General features: G+C 41.7%; 1 long non-coding RNA gene across 1 annotated transcript; it reads left to right on the top strand.

Moving 5' to 3' along the window:
- Positions 1-1956: 1956 nt before the first annotated feature.
- Positions 1957-6387, top strand: LOC111924616 (uncharacterized). The gene is made up of 3 exons (XR_015285406.1): positions 1957-2203; positions 2588-2672; positions 4882-6387. It is a non-coding gene; the product is annotated as an uncharacterized LOC111924616 (long non-coding RNA).
- The last annotated feature ends 6607 nt before the right edge of the window (positions 6388-12994 follow it).

Genomic DNA, 12994 nt, shown 5'->3' with positions numbered 1-12994 from the left:
CAACTTTTTCACAGTTGCATTTTCCTATAAAAATTTGTTTTGGTGCAAGTTCTAAAGCAGCTAGAAAATGTGATATGTTTTTCAATTATCCCCTTGTTTATGGACCTTAATGTAGACTAAAGACACCCAGATTCAACTCTTCAAAGTTTTGGTTAGGAAAGAATGTATTTAAATGTTTACTGAACAGTACTACTATAAATTGAATTCATGTCTACCATAGTTTTCCTGGACAGAAATGTCACTTCCAACTTGATTCTTCCCACTGTTGATAATCCCCTCCAGTCACTGAGTACTATCTGCAGTACAAGCAAAAGTGCTCCGTTGTGAAAGAGCAAAATCAGCTTGGCCACAAATTGTCAGCTGAGAATAAAAATAAAGTCTCAGAAGAAGGGCTGACGTTGAACATCACTATTCAGAAGTTACAAGAAGCCAAATTAGTCAAAAATAGACTAAATGGCAGAGAAATGATGGGTGAAATTGAAGCAGAAGTCCTCAATATCGCGGCTTTCACCATATAAAACCTCTATTTTCATTTTCTGTCACATGTCATGAGAAATGTCAGTTCCTGTTCAGAGAACCTCACTGCTGTTTGTACCTCAGAGATATCACTTGTTCAATTTGTCTTTGCCTGTGCCTTAGGACAGCTGCACTGAATTTCCAGTGACACCTGCAGTTAAGATCCCTACAATGAGAATTCAGTAATTCTTCCCATCTGTCTGTCTAAAGAGCTATGGTAGCCAAGTGTTTCCTCTGAAGTCCACATGCATCCTTCTCTCCCACAGCCTTTGTACCTGTGCTCTGACACAGTGTTTGAAGTCAGCAAGTGAACAGTACACACTGCAGAGCCTCCTTTCTGGACAGAGGCATTGCTGTTGCCTGCACACTCTCCCCTTCTCCCTGATGAAACCTAAAGTAACAAAGAGTTATAGACTCGAGCTCTGTCCAGCTTCCAGCTTGGATAATTACACTAGATTTGTCTGTATCCCCTCTGCAGATTTAACTAGACACAGTACACAATTCACTTCCCACTAGAGCTTGCCATGTAGTTTGTTGGGTGATTAAGATACAGTTCAGCAAGAAGACAGTGGATAGCCTTTGTGTATCTGATGAAACACAAACAGCATCTGAAAAGACCAAGCATAGCCTTGAGTCTTTAATCTATGAGAAAAGAAAAGCTCTTACATCTGCTTCTGAAACCTGATTCCTGATGAAACAAGCACCAAACACTCTGGATCACACCTTAAGATCAGAAGAGAAAAACATCAAAACTCAAGTCAAAACTCTGCTAATGGTTCACAACTTGGGGCTCCTGGTGGCAGGAGGCTGCCTGGGAAGTTCCGACACCCCAAAATATCCAAACTGCCAGAACGACCTGAGAGAGCCCTTCTGCGTTGCACTGGCAATACAGTGCAGGCTGAGCAGAGAACCCCAGAGGCCACATCTCATGGGACCAACAGCAGAAAGTACCCCTAACCTATCTGCCTCTCCTCTGTGGGTGTCAAGCACATCACCACACCAGACAAAGACTACATGTGTGCACACATTACATCAGTGTTCTGCAAATTTTGGCTTCAGCCCCATCATCTGTCTGCATCTTCTTGTTCACACTGTGAACTAACAGACTGACCACTCATATAATATAACTGTTACCACTGTTATTTCAGTAGCCATGCACATAAAACCCTATTTCTGTCTTAAAGCCTGGGAAATCAGAACACCATTACCCAGCAAAAATAAAGCAACCAAATCAGAGTCAGTTAGGCTTGCTTTCTCTCTGGTCAATCAATAAGAAACTTGATTCACCAAGACAAACAATATATTCCTCTCCTAAACTAGAAGCTTTTGAAGTCTTTGAGGCTGGGACATGCAGCCCTGTGAGTCAATTCATGTCAGCTGTGCCCATCCACACTCCCCAGGAGGGCAACTGCCCTTTGGAGGTCTTAAAGAGTCTCCCCCGTCTGTGATATATCCCCTGCACGTAACGCTCTCCAACACTTGGTAGCCATTTGTTGGCCTGCTGATGTTAATGTTCTGTGAACTCTTATCAAATGTATTTATTACCACAGTTGTTAATGTTTTGGGAAGGCACAGGCTGGCTTGAGTTCAAAGGAGAACCACAAGAACAGAAAATAAGCCCTGAAGGCACTTATTTCAGGAGTCTGACTAATGCACCTTACTAAAGAGAAGGTTGAAATGCAACGTGGTGAGTAGGTGTTGACACTTAAAGCTGCCAAAGGTGTTTTAGTGCAGGGCTTTCCAGTTCTGCAGAGCAAGATCCAGTTTCTTGCTCTTGATGTTAGAATCTTCAACAAAATATGAAGTATATTCCTAAGAGGGACATATAATTAATGACTAGGGCTGGAGGGTGGGGTTTGTGTGATTGATTGTAATTGAACACCAGGGAACACAGGGGACATCAATTAACTCACAGTTGTTAAAGATTTTAAAAGAGAGAGAAGGCTAAGCTGCATCACCTGAGATGTGATGGTGTGTTGAGGAGAATAGTGGAAGAGAAGGATGGGAGGTAGCAACATCCCGAGGTCTCTTTTCTAACGCAACAACATGCAAATCATTTGTGTGTCTGCAGTGTAACCTGTGAGGCTGGCAGTGGAAAAATATTCAAGGTTGTGCTGTGATCTAAGAATACAAAATAATGAGGTGCTGCATCTTGTGTAAGTAGTGGTGGATTTATTTGAATACAGAGCAATATAAGAAACAACCACAGTCCCATTTAATTCCAGAGAGGCAGTGCTGCCTCTTAAAGCTAAGAAACTTAAATTAATTTTATCACTCATCTCTGCAGATGCTTTGTTCAGTGCTTATTAGCACAAAACTCACATGAAGGAAAACAAAATGATCACTTGTTGATCTTCTAGAATCTCAAATAACTCTCTTCTTCACAAGGAAGGGGATGGTGAGGACAACATGGGGTTGCTCCCATGTTGCTCATCTGGACCAGATGCTCACAGAGGATATAAGCTTGATTTTTCTAGAAGATATGTTGCTTCACAGAAGATTAATGTAAGCCAGAATGAAAATTACAGCTTAGATGCTCTCCTAGTTCCTTTTTGTGGCTCCTTTCAGTGGCTCCTTTACCCCCTGAGCTCTTGGGGTGCTTATTTGTAGGTCCTTGTCAGGAATTCAGTGAACAAGGGAAAGAATATATTTCTATCATATTCTGTGTCTCTTTTAAAACTGAGAGGTTTAATCAACAATATTCATGCTACAAAGCTTCTTAAATATTTTGTGGAGTTTAGTATTTTTTGACACTCCTTACCACATTCATAAGTATAGAATACATACATGTGGTTGACTATTTCAGGCTATCCAGGCCGTTCCTTTAGTGCTTCCTTTAGAGAAGAAGATTGAAGATAAGATTTTCTTGTCATCCAGGGCCAGTGTGTTTCATACACTCAAAGGATTTACTACAGTTATATAATATTACTTAAAACCAGTAAGAAGGAGAGAAAAGGTGCATAGGGCTTGAGGTGTTCTTGCCTGGTGTCAGCCCTATGAGAGAGAGGCATGTGGGAGCTGCCCTCCCTCTGCAGAGGGATGGGGCCAGGCTGGGCTGGGCAGCTCTGCTTTGCCTCCTGCTTCCCACCAGAGAAGGCAACCCTGGCTTGTCCTTGGGAGAAGGAGCATCTTCCCTATTGACTCTCCAGCTGACTCTGCTCTATTCTGACATTTCTGACTATTCTGCTCAACTCCCTGTCATCTCAGGGAATGCTTCAGCCCTGCCACCAAGCCTGGTCTGCAGGGACAGGGGAAGCATGGGTCCCAGGAGAGGTGAGGCTGGTAGGAGGGAGGCAAGGGAGTGAACAGAAAAAACAAAGGTGTTTTTCAGAAGTTAAAATTCAGAAGTTAAAAAAAGAGAAAGAATTGAGGGTCTGCCAGCCACAGGTTTATCTCTTTATTGAACTCTGCTTAGCCTTTCCATGAAGAGCATACTTAGACATTCCTCTCTGTAGATTGTGTTCTTTTATTGTATAAAATTGTAACTGTAACTTGTGCAAAAATAAAATGAAGACATTAGAAGGAACTTTCCATTTGCAACATTTTTGCTGGTAGCTGAATCAAGCCTAACTGAGGTAGGAGAAAGGACATGCAACTTAACTGGAGACACGATAGGGAAATGAAGTTGAAATAAATGCATGTTTTTACATATATATGCAGCAGTCACACAATCAGTCATATGGCAAGAAGGCATGGATCAAAGAGGAAGAGCCTAGCACGAGATTAAAGGGGGAATAATTGCAAGCAACCAGAAAGTTTTATAATAGAGGTGATAATAATATACAGCAGAGGAAGGAAATGGCAAGGAACAGAAATGAGGATAAAATGCAAATAAAAGAGATCCTTTGATCCTTCTGGCTTGCTCCTATATAACAGAATTATTTTATCACTCACTTAGTTCATTTCCGTTCCACTTTCATCTTGCTTTCCTCTGATAGCTTTCTAGTTCCCCTGCCCTGACACCATACCCGCTCTGCCTCTCTCCACATGTCTGGTAGCAGTGCAGGGTATGTCTTTGTCAAGTGTAGGTTCTAAATACGAAACATCTTCGGTGAGGGATTGTACTTCTCATTTTGCTGCTGACTTTGGGAAGCAACAGAGCCAGCAGAGGGAGGAACACAGAAAATCAGCTCATGTAGTGAGCCAAATGGTCTAAGTTCAGCCTGAAATGCCAAAACCTCTCACCACCCTTCTGGGGGAAAATACAAACATTTAAAGAAAGGAGAACCCAAGAAAGAAGCAGCCTGTGAGTGGGATTTTGAAAATGTTTTTTGAAAATTTCTGGCTTCTACCAAAGCTGCGGAAGTAAAAAACATTTTCCTTCCTCCTTCCTTCCCTTTTTCTGTATCCTGTTTGGCTTCATAGGTCAAGAGTTCTGTGGCCAGAAGGAAGGAACCAGCCCTTTTCTAAAGAGGATGTCATTTGAGTGTTCAAGCAGAAATCTCTGCACTACAGCACTGTAGAAAGCCTGGTCAGCCCTGGCTAAAAACTCGGGCTAAACTTGGTGATGTGAGTCACCACTTCACTGACTTCACACCGCAGGCATGACGGGAAGTAACAGCAGTGATGCTGATAGACACCAGAGCACAGAAGAGGGGAGAAATAATGAGAAGCAAAAATAAAGGGCCAGTTTCTCCTCTATGATGGCTAGAAGGTGTGTTGATGGCTTGAAAAAGACTTAAAAGCATATCTGGCAGTGATTTCTGGGGGTGGCTTGCTTGCTCACTGTGAGGGGGTGGGACTTTAAAGCACAGGATCTGCAGCTAGAAAGGAGTTTGTGTTTGTGTTTGAGTAGCAGTTCCAGCTGTGTGGGAAGATGAAGGCATCCTCAATGTGCTCTGGTTTCAGAGAGTGCACTGGGAAGGCCTGCTTTATACATGGTGCTTCTGCCAATGACAAAAGAGCAAGGCTGCAGGAATAAATTTGTTCCTTCCTCTGAGGTAGGACTCAGAGCCTGCTTTTTACTGAACACTTGTATGGGCACTGTTAGAGAGAGCCTTGTGTCTGTGAGGGGAGGGAATGCCCTGCATCATCTGGAGAGTAGCTGGGGTGCATCCCAGGGAGGGGGAAACAGGCCTAGTGGGACAGGCTTAGGTGTACCAAAATGAAAGGGTACCTAGTGCAACTGAACTTCAGAGTGGGGCGAGAACATGATAATCCTGTTCTTGTCCTGGCCCTCAGGCTTTAGTTCACTCCTGGTAGAGCTACTAGTATCTGCTTCCTGTGACCTTAAATGGGCTCACTACTGAAGGATAGTGTTAAACATGGTTCCCACTTACTGACACATTTTCTGATCCTCTGAACCCTAAATGGAATGAGTGATTTGAATGACATGAGCAAGCTCTTAGAGGAGTGAATATTGAGATGCAGAGCATGTGTATCACCTCCCTGTGAGAGCTGTGTGTGCACCGTGCTGGTGGGGAATGGAACAACAGCAAAGGTATCAGAACAAAGGCCTTCCACAGATTAATTAGTCAAATGCTCTCAACCACAAGTACTGAGAGAGGGATGCTCTGTGCCTTGTGCACAGTGAGATAACTCAGTGTTGGTGATAATGCAAACACAGCTCTAACCTGCAAGGATGAAGGACAAGATTCTGAGCTAAAGCTGCTCGTATTTCTTTGCAAGGAATTTAGATCAATCCTTCTCAAATTTAGGAGCTGTTTTTACCTGATTAATTCACCATGTTAAGTATTGGGTAAGATGCAGGATTTTGTACACTTAAGGATTAAACACCAAAGTTTAAAGGAGTGTGGGACGTGTGTCCTCTGGGACGTGCTCATTGTGTTCCCAGCCTGGGACTGGAGGACCAGCATTTCTCCGACCTCGCCATGCTGTTGACTTCTGGCTACTATTTTTGGCGACTGCAGATTCTTTATGTACCACAGGAGGTCAGCACGGGATAAGTTTTTACTTCCACTGGATGCGTGGAAAAAATGTGTCTTGATCTCTAGACTGTGCAGTCCCCACCTGCTTCAATAAACGTGGAGAGTACCGCGTTGCTTTTGGTATGAGTTGTAATGCAGTTCTAGGCTGTGCATATTTTTATTCTCATCTTTCCCAAGAAGGGCTAGTTCATAGTTTTTCCTCCCTTTTCTGGATGCTGTCACTATGAAAACTAATTTTGTGGAAAGCATCTCTGAAATACGTATCTATACACACACTATATATACACACACATATATTATCACATGTATCTGTTTTATATATATATATACACACATACTGCTCATAGTATTTAAAGGAAAGCTAAAAAGCCTGCAAAGCTTTTTTTTAAAAAAAAAAAGCCTGGGAAGGATGGGTAAGTTTGCTTTTAGCCAATAGCCAAAGGGGAATGTTCACATATTACTGAAAAATACTGAAATGAATGCTTGGTGAACTAGTGACTGTCAGAGTCAGACAAGACACTTTGAGCTATGGATTTGCTTGGTTAAAAACAACCTTGGTGGTTTAATCCAGTCCTTGGCAGTGGTTCTTCCCTTTCTCACCACCCATAACTTGGCTTTTTACAACCTGGATAAAAAACAGTGAAGTCTTGTCTCAGAGCAAGGCTTTACAATAGGTGTCACAAGGCAAAGCTGAGACAGAGTAATGAGAAATTTACTTGTCATTTGCCTTGCATTGAAATAAATGTGCTTGAAAACTCTTCTCCTTCTCCAGAAATTGTAAAAGAAAAAAAGAAAAGAAGAGCTGTGTCTGTTCACGGTGGTATCTTCTGGACATAAACAGGGAAATATAATTCAGGAAGGTGCAAATATCTTTTTCTCTCCAAAGTTTAATTTAGAACATAAATCTTAGCATAATGTTTGCTTTTTATTTTGTAAGCCAAAAAGAGAAGTGTAGCTTAGTCTTCAAATAATTTTTATAACATAAATATTTCTCTTGGCATCATAGAAATGTGTGTGGGAGAGGGAGAAAACAGTTGGCAGTTTAAGCAAATAAACTAGAAAATAATATGTTTGGTTAAGGGCACCAAAATAATATTATTGTTCTCTAAGTGACATTTCCATTAGGACCTCACATCAGAAGTAATATTATAGCATAATAGGACTAATATTATAACATAATGATTCTGTAAGGCCACATTTGGAGAACAGGTCTCAAATGTGGAAGCATAAAGCAAGATGATGGCAGCATGCAAAATACAAAATGCACAGGTCATTTAAACAGAAATTGTTTTCTTGCAGCTAAGATTATTTGAAGTCTAAATTTGAGTCTAGTGAATTATTTTACTATAAGGAATGAGGTTAGAGGAAGTTACTGATGCAGGTAGAGACTGAAACATTCTGTCTCAAAATTTTCTCTGGGAGGTACATGAGGTTGTGAAGTATTTCTAAACCAACTGCACCTAAGCTAGTAATGTCTTAGTGCAGAACTGGATCAAAAAGAGACAAAGCCATGCTGGAGTGGAGGGTACAGGTATTGGATTTTGGTCTAAAATGGGATCCTTTTAATGTAGAAAACATGATGAGAACTGTAATTCTGAAGACGGCCCATCTGTCTTCAGAAACATCAATTATAGCAGAGATTATTATCTCTTTAAGTGGCATTTAATTAGTGGAATTTAGTCTGAAATATCACTTAAATGCTTCCTTGGTAATTATATGACTTCAAATCCCTTCCTTTTTATATCTACAGGAATTAGCCATAGGATTCCCGACTGGAACGGTCCAAGTCAGGCAGCTGAGTCCCTGCGTGGCAGGAGCGGGGCTGTGGGGACCGCTGGCTCTTGCAGGGAGCGCCGCTCGCTCCGGCTGATGGGGACGGCGGGGACCCGCCCGACTGGACCGGGACCGGCACCGGCACCGGCACCGGCACCGGCACCTCCTGCTGGGCTGCACCGAGCGGCCTCCGGGCCAGAGCTGCTCCGCCTCTGGCTCAGAGAACAGCTTCGCTCAGCGATTTCCTGGGCTGGAGAGGGCACCGAGTGCTCACGTGTGCGGTGAGGAGGTGCTGCTGGAAGGGAGGAAAATGCAGGCACAAGAAGTGATTAAAGCACTCATTAAGTTTAATAGACTTGCTATTTATATTGGACTTGGCATTGCAGCAGTAGGGTAGGAACGCGTTAGCCAAAGGAAAATCAAAATATGACTTAACAAAGCTAGGAGTCAAGAATTTGGACAGGAATGGTATTAGTTTATACTTTTTTTTTTTTTTTTTTTTTTTTTTTTTTCCCAAGGAACTACTCCTTTTTTCAGAGATGCTTTTCCAGCTTGCAAGTTTCAAGCAGAAGCTTCATCAGCTTTACTATGGGAAAGGCATATCCTGGCCAAACGATCCTCTGCTACCGGGATTGCCCCTTGCTGTGCACAGGGAAGGGAGGCTGCTCCCCGGCTGCCAGGCAAGAGCAGGACAGGGGAAGTGCTGCTTGCATTATCAGGAGGAGCAGCGTGAGCCTGCAAGTGGGAAAACACAGTCCCCAGCTAAAGGCTGAACTTCAAATTCACAGGGGCAAAACTTAGAATTCAACATCCCTGCCCTGTATGTCTTAGCTCACAGTGTGTAAGCATCAGCCCTCCGATGAAAGGGAAGGAAATGAGCCCTGTTCGTAACAAAGTCGATGCAAAGGTTATCAGTGACTGACTCCAGCTGGTCCTTGGCTGATGCACAGGCATTCATGGCTGTGAAAGAACTGAAGTTCACATAAACAACTAACAAAACTTATACACAAAGGATTTATTACATGAATAATTTGACATACTCCACGGTAGTCAGATACAAGTGCATTTAATTAATGTTTTGTGGACATCATAACAGTCGGAATATTTTAGCTGAACAGTCAGTATTTGGCTGAATTCAAGCCAGTGCAATTCATGACATAACCAGAAACAGGGAGTTACAGGTCTACAATGAGGTTAGACTAGATAGCAACAGCATATTTATTGTCACATCAAAGCATTACAGAGTATGAAAGCCCAATATTTCAACTATCTCTAAAATGGTATTTGTACAAAGCTGTTGTAGATACCTAAATGTAAGGATTCGTCGCATCAGTAACGGACCGTGACTTTATTTTTGGAAGTTATTTGAATATTCAAAACTATTTGGGGCAACAAGAAGAAATGTAAACATCTGACAGTCCTTTGAAGGTCCCTTCTGAGAAAATACATTGTGTGCCACAGGAAAAGTGCATTCTAACTGGTGTGTCTGCTATGGCCAGTTTGACTCACATTCACTTAGCACCAGGTATTAATCCATTTCTGCAGTAAAAAGTTAGAAAATCTTTGTATTAACTCAGAAAAGAGAAAACAAAGTCAAAAGTTTTTTTTTCTTCTTCTTTCTTTAGAGGAACAACAAGTAAATTAAAAAAACCCACCCAACATTTAAACAGTTACCTCTTATGTACAAAGGAACCAGGAGCTAGCAAAGCGCATAGCCCCTGAACAGTCTTTATTATTTTTTTATTCAGGTTCATGTACCTGAATATATGAGTTTATTTACAGGTGGACAGGTATCCACAGAAGTAATAATCAGAATTTTTCTATTTGGCTAAAAGTTGTATAAAAAAAGACAAAACACTGTTCAAATACTTTCCAAATATATATATATATATTAAAAGTATTCAGTATTTCCATCAGTGCCAGAGTTGGAAGCTCTTTCTTGTTGTAAAAAGTTAACTTTGTGATAGTAAGTGACAGCAAAGGACTGACAGAGTCAGCTGGAGCTTTGATTTGAGGGACTGCAGCTGGAGCTACCCAGGCCCACCAGGCAGTTGCTGATTGCAGGGAAATGAATCCATGTGTGTCCATTGCAGGGAGAGGCTGCATCCTGCTAAGGGTGACCTGCTGCTCCAGAGAGCCTCCCACTCACTCTGGACAATCCTGTGGAACCCTCTGGGGCAGGTTCCTTTTGAAAACAACCACCCAAAAACCTCTGAAGTTGTGGAAATATTCTTTATGCAAATGAGCAACTAGCATGGGCAGGTAGCTCAGTAAATGGAAAAACGTAATTGCCACACTAATTCTTGTAAAGAATATAAAATTAAAGACTTGGCCCCTCAAATACAAATACATACCGCAAAAATATTTTTTTAATTAACATAACCTAGATGAGTGCAAATCTCTGGATACATAAGAATATGACTGCCTTCATACTGGTATCAAATATTTAAACAGTTTGCATATAAACAAAATCTTTGTTGTTGAATTCACGCTTGCTTTAGTCTAAAGCAAAGATATTACTTCTACTTTTTTGGTCTTTCTTCCTGTAGGGTAAAGAGTAAGAAACACATTTCATTCATTGAGTAGACTGGGCTGATGTGTATTACAGCGACAACCCAAAATTTAAGAAATGTTGCATGCAGTATCTTTCTCCTTTATTTAATTACACCAGCTACAAGAACAAGACATCCATTTTCCATCTTTCCTGCTCCCTTCCAACAGAAAGTACACTAAACCTGATCCTTCGTCCCTTGCACATCCCAGCCCTGAAGTCCATCAGTGATCAGGATGAAGGGCTGAGCATTTTGGGCGCTGCATTACCTGGGGCAGCAGGTCTCAGCAGTGAGATCACAACCCCTGAGGAGCCATCCCTGCCTCCAAGTGCTGCAGGGCACTGTGGGGAAGCGATGGTCAGAAGGAACCGAGCTGCCGGGATGGCTGGAAAGGCTGTCCCGAGGGGGAGGATGGTGCCTGCAAGCCCAGGGCAGAGGCCTCTCCTTGGCACAGCTGGGCTGAGTGTGGCTGCAAACTCCTCCTGAGCCTGGGTGAGAGCAGCTGCTGGCCCTGCTCAGCCGCCCCAGCATCCAGGAGTGCAAGAGGTGCTGGGGCTGGAGCAGCTCTGGCAGAGGGAGCACAGATGCCACACCTCTGTGTTTGGCCATGCTGGGCCTGGGAGCCCAAACTGGTCCCCCAGAGCCAGCAAGGTCCTTGACCTGGTCCCAGGACCCCAGCCACTCTGCTCCTTGGGCTGTGCAGCTCAGCATTCCTCTGTCCTGCATCTAAGGATTTTGGAGAGCAGAAACAAAACAGGAGACAAATATCTGCCAAAGGAGATGGGAGCATCTTCAGCTCCTGAAGTTTGGGGGTTTCGAAGCTAGGGGAAAAGTTGAAGTGATTCAAGATACAGTATGCAGCTGTGTGAAAATGCATAGTTTGTATGTATACATTCATTTACAAAGACCAAAGGAAGGTCCTTTGCTATGTAGTTTAATCACCATCTGCTTTTAACAAAAATGTGAGCTGACAAAGCTACAGGATGTCAGTTAAACACAAAACCTGGGAGTTAATGGTAGCTGAATGGCATTTCCCAAATAGAGAATTTACGTTTCTGCTTTTTTGAGATAATTTGAAGTAGTTTTTCATTTGAAGTCTGTTGTTTCTCTAACCATGTATTTTAGGATTTCAAGAGATTCCTATTCAATGGTGATCATCTCAGGAATGACAGACCCTGCTCTGAGGGTTGTTAAGAAGTAAAAGCCCCATAAGACAAACAAGAAGCAAACCAACAGAAACCTGGGTTTAGCTATGGTGTGTGAACTAGATCAAAACATGGTTCTTTTAAACTGCTGAAATTCTAGTTCAGTAGTGAGTAGTGCTTTTTTGCTGTTTTGGTTTTTTTTGGTCTTTAGTTAGCTGAGCTAGTGCTGAGAAAATCCTATGAGTTTGCTCACTTTTATTTAGTTGACACTTTGGAACCTAGCTGCTTCCCGTGAGGAATGTCTGTTGTCCTGAGCATTCCTGAAAATACAACAGTAATGTAACAGGCAGGATGGGCTTGAATTAAGAAAATATTGGTCTAAATGATCTACTTTAATTTTTTTTTTTTTCCATTTGCACTTTTTCTAAAGAAAAATTGCTTTGTCACTTATGACACTCACAGTGGTCTGCTTCTAAATGTAACTTTAACAAAGATCAGTACTCTCTGCTAATCAATGTGTTCTATAAATATTTAATTCAGCAATGGATTGACTTTTCTCATGATACTTTATCTCCACATTTGTTTCATGTACTTGATTTTTACTTAGCATTTGACTTAGATTCTTCCTTGCAATTTTTATTCAACTGCACTTATGAAAACTGCACAAAAGCATTTTTGAAACTAGAAAAAATAAGAATCAGAGAACCAGATTCACATGGAGGAGAGTAAATTTATCTAAGCATATTTTACAATCTAAAGTCAAGAAACATTGCCTGTTGCTTAGTGAACTGATCATTCCCTGGGAAATGGATAAGTAGTGAAGATTTCTTTTTCCATACGAACAATGAATATTAGAAGTGCAAGAAGATGAGATTTTCTCCTTCTAAAATGCATTGACCAGAAACAAATTATTCATTACCTGAACTACTTGAGTAACTTAAGAAAAAAACAAGCTTTCTCAATTTTTTTAAAATTACTCTGAACAAAGCTGGTTTAGTGTGTTGATAAAACTCATGAGTTCGTGCTTAGTAAATCACGAATTCAGTAGTCATTCTTTAACATTTCAGGTGCAAGCAGATCATCCTCAGTAGCTTAACTCAATTATTTTCATCAACTTTTA

This window comes from Cyanistes caeruleus, chromosome 1 (assembly GCF_971803275.1).
Source record: "Cyanistes caeruleus chromosome 1, bCyaCae1.hap1.1, whole genome shotgun sequence".
NCBI classification, from domain to species: Eukaryota; Metazoa; Chordata; class Aves; order Passeriformes; family Paridae; genus Cyanistes; species Cyanistes caeruleus.
Note: the sequence above shows the minus strand (reverse complement) of the source record. Positions and strands in the feature narration are given on the sequence as shown.